The 3,280-nt window shown below is 33.3% G+C and overlaps 1 non-coding gene across 1 annotated transcript; it reads right to left on the minus strand.

Annotated features, from left to right (window-relative positions):
- Window positions 1-2,890: 2,890 nt before the first annotated feature.
- LOC112725822 (small nucleolar RNA R71) lies at window positions 2,891-2,998 on the minus strand. Its single transcript, XR_003164904.1, has one exon. It is a non-coding gene; the product is annotated as a small nucleolar RNA R71 (small nucleolar RNA).
- Window positions 2,999-3,280: the final 282 nt, after the last annotated feature.

Genomic DNA, 3,280 nt, shown 5'->3' on the forward strand with positions numbered 1-3,280 from the left:
TAGTAACTAGTTTAGTATAAATAGGATTTTTTACTATTGTATTTACATCTTCGGATCTATCTTTGGATTATCTTTTGATCCTTTGATCACATTTTGGAGGCTGGCCATTTGGCCATGACTGGACCATTATTACTTATGTATTTTCAACGGTAGAGTTTCTACACACCATAGATTAAAGTGTGGAGCTCTGCTGTTCCTTGAGTATTAATGCAAAGTACTATTGTTTTTCTATTCAATTCAAGCTTATTCCTATTCTAAGATATTCATTCGCACCCAAGAACATGATGAATGTGATGATTATGTGATGCTCATCAACATTCTCACCTATGAATGCGTGCCTGACAACCACTTCCGCTCTACATGAAGACGAGAGTATCTCTTAGATATCTAATACAGGGGACCGAGTCCGAGATATTAGAGTCTTCGTGGTATAAGTTAGAACCCATGGATGGCCATTCCTGAGATCTGGAAAGTCTAAACCTTGTCTGTGGTATTCCAAGTAGGATCTGGGAAGGGATGGCTGTGATGAGCTTCAAACTCACGAGTGCTGGGCATAGTGACAGACGCAAAAGGATAGTAAATCCTATTCCAGTATGATCGAGAACTGACAGATGATTAGCCATGCAGTGACAGCGCATTGGACCATTTTCACAGAGAGGACGGGATGTAGCCATTGACAACGGTGATGCCCAACATACAGCTTGCCATGGAAGGGAGTAGGATTGATTGGATGAAGACAGCAGGAAAGCAGAAATTCAGGAGGAACGAAAGCATCTCTATACGCTTATCTGAAATTCTCACCAATGAGTTACATAAGTACCTCTATCTTTATTTTATGTTTTATTTATCTTTTTATTATTAAATCCCCATAACCAATTGAATCCGCCTGACTGAGATTTACAAGGTGACCATAGCTTGCTTCAAGCCGACAATCTCTGTGGGATCGACCCTTACTCACGTAAGGTTTATTACTTGGATGACCCAGTGCACTTGCTGGTTAGTTGTGCGGAGTTGTGACAAAGTGTGTGAATTACGTTCTGAGCACCAAGTTTTTGGCGCCGTTGTTAAGGATCACAATTTCGTGCACCAAGTTTTTGGCGCCGTTTCCGGGGATTGTTCGAGTTTGGACAACTGACGGTTCATCTTGTTGCTCAGATTAGGTAATTTTATTTTATTTTTAAGCTTTTTATTTCTTATTTTTGAAAATAATACAAAAAATTTCTTCTTTTTCGTTTTTCCCAAAATAATTTTCGAAAAAAATACAAAAAAAGAATTTTAATAAAATAAAAAAAACCAAAAATTTGATGTTTCTTGTTTGAGTCTAGTATCAAATTTCTAAGTTTGGTGTCTTGCATGTTTTTCTTTTCTTAAAAATTTTCAAAAATAAGTCTTGATGTTCATCTTGATCTTCAAAGTGTTCTTGGTGTTCATCTTGACATTCAAAGTGTTCTTGCATGCATTAGTCATTTTGATTCATAATGTTTATGTTTTGTTTCAATTTAGTGTTTTTCTCTCTCATCATTAAAAATTCAAAAATAAAAAATATATCTTTTCTTGTTTTACTCATAAATTTCAATTTCAAAATTCTATCTTTTCAAATCTTTTTCATTTATTTTTATATATTTTCGAATTTTTTTTTAAAATTGATTTTCAAAATCTTTTTCCTATTCTTACTTCATATTTTCGAAAATCTCACTAACATTTAATTTTTAGATTCAAAAATTTCAAGTTGTCACTTGCCTATTAAGAAAGGTTCAATCTTTAAATTTTAAAATCATATCTTTTTGTTTCTTGTTAGTCAAGTAATCAACTTTAATTTTCAAAATCATATCTTTTTAATTTTCAATCATATCTTTTTGATTGCTAATTTTAAAATCTTTTTCAAAATCAAATCTTTTTAATTTCTTCTTCAATCATATCTTTTCGATCATATTTTTTTTAAATAAATTGCAATCATATCTTTTTCAAAAATCAATTTTCAAAATCCTTTCTAACTTCTTATCTTTTCAAAAGTTTGATTTTCAAATCTTTTTTTTCAATTAACTACCTGACTTTCTGTTTGATTTTAAAAAATTTTCTATTTCAATCATATCTTTTTCAAAATCACCTAACTAATTTTCTCTCTCTAATTTTCGAAAACTCCTTCCCCCTTTTTTCAAAATTTTTTTAATTAACTAATTGTTTTAAATTTTAATCTAATTTTATTAAAAAACAAAAACATTTTTATTTTATTTTAATTAATTTTCGAATCTTTCTCTTCTCCTTCTTCTATTCTCCTCTTTTTCTACTCACATAAAGGAATCTCTATACTATGACATAGAGGATTCCATATTTTCTTTTCTATTCTCTTCTTTTTCATATGAGCAGGAACAATGATAAGAACATTCTTGTTGAAGCTGATCCAGAACCTGAAAGGACTCTGAAGAGGAAGCTAAGAGAAGCTAAAACACAACACTCTGAAGGGGACTTTAGTGAAATTTTCGAAAAAGAAGGAGACATGGCCAAAAATAATAACAATGCAAGGAAGATGATTGGTGACTTTACTGCACCAAATTCCAACTTACATGGAAGAAGCATCTCAATCCCTGCCATTGGAGCAAAAAATTTTGAGCTAAAGCCTTAATTAGTTTCTCTGATGCAACAGAACTGCAAGTTTCATGGACTTCCATCAGAAGATCCTTTTCAGTTCTTAACTGAATTCTTGCAGATCTGTGATACTGTTAAGACCAATGGGGTTGATCCCGAGGTCTACAGGCTTATACTTTTCCCAATTACTGTAAGAGATAGAGCTAGAATATGGTTGGACTCTCAACCTAAAGACAGCCTGAACTCTTGGGATAAGCTGGTCACGGCTTTCTTAGCCAAGTTCTTTCCTCCTCAAAAGCTTAGTAAGCTTAGAGTGGATGTTTAAACCTTCAAACAGAAAGAAGGTGAGTCCCTCTATGAAGCTTGGGAGAGATACAAGGAACTGACCAAAAAGTATCCTTCTGACATGCTTTCAGAATGGACCATCCTGGATATATTCTATGATGGTATGTCTGAATTATCTAAAATGTCATTGGACCATTCTGCAGGTGGATCCATTCACCTAAAGAAAATGCCTGCAGAAGCTCAAGAACTCATTAACATGGTTGCAAATAACCAGTTCATGTACACTTCTGAAAGGAATCCTGTGAGTAATGGGACGCCTATGAGGAAGGGAGTTCTTGAAATTGATACTCTGAATGCCATATTGGCTCAGAATAAAATATTGACTCAGCAAGTCAATATGATCTCTCAA

Source organism: Arachis hypogaea, chromosome 11 (assembly GCF_003086295.3).
Source record: "Arachis hypogaea cultivar Tifrunner chromosome 11, arahy.Tifrunner.gnm2.J5K5, whole genome shotgun sequence".
In the NCBI taxonomy this organism is placed as follows: Eukaryota; Viridiplantae; Streptophyta; class Magnoliopsida; order Fabales; family Fabaceae; genus Arachis; species Arachis hypogaea.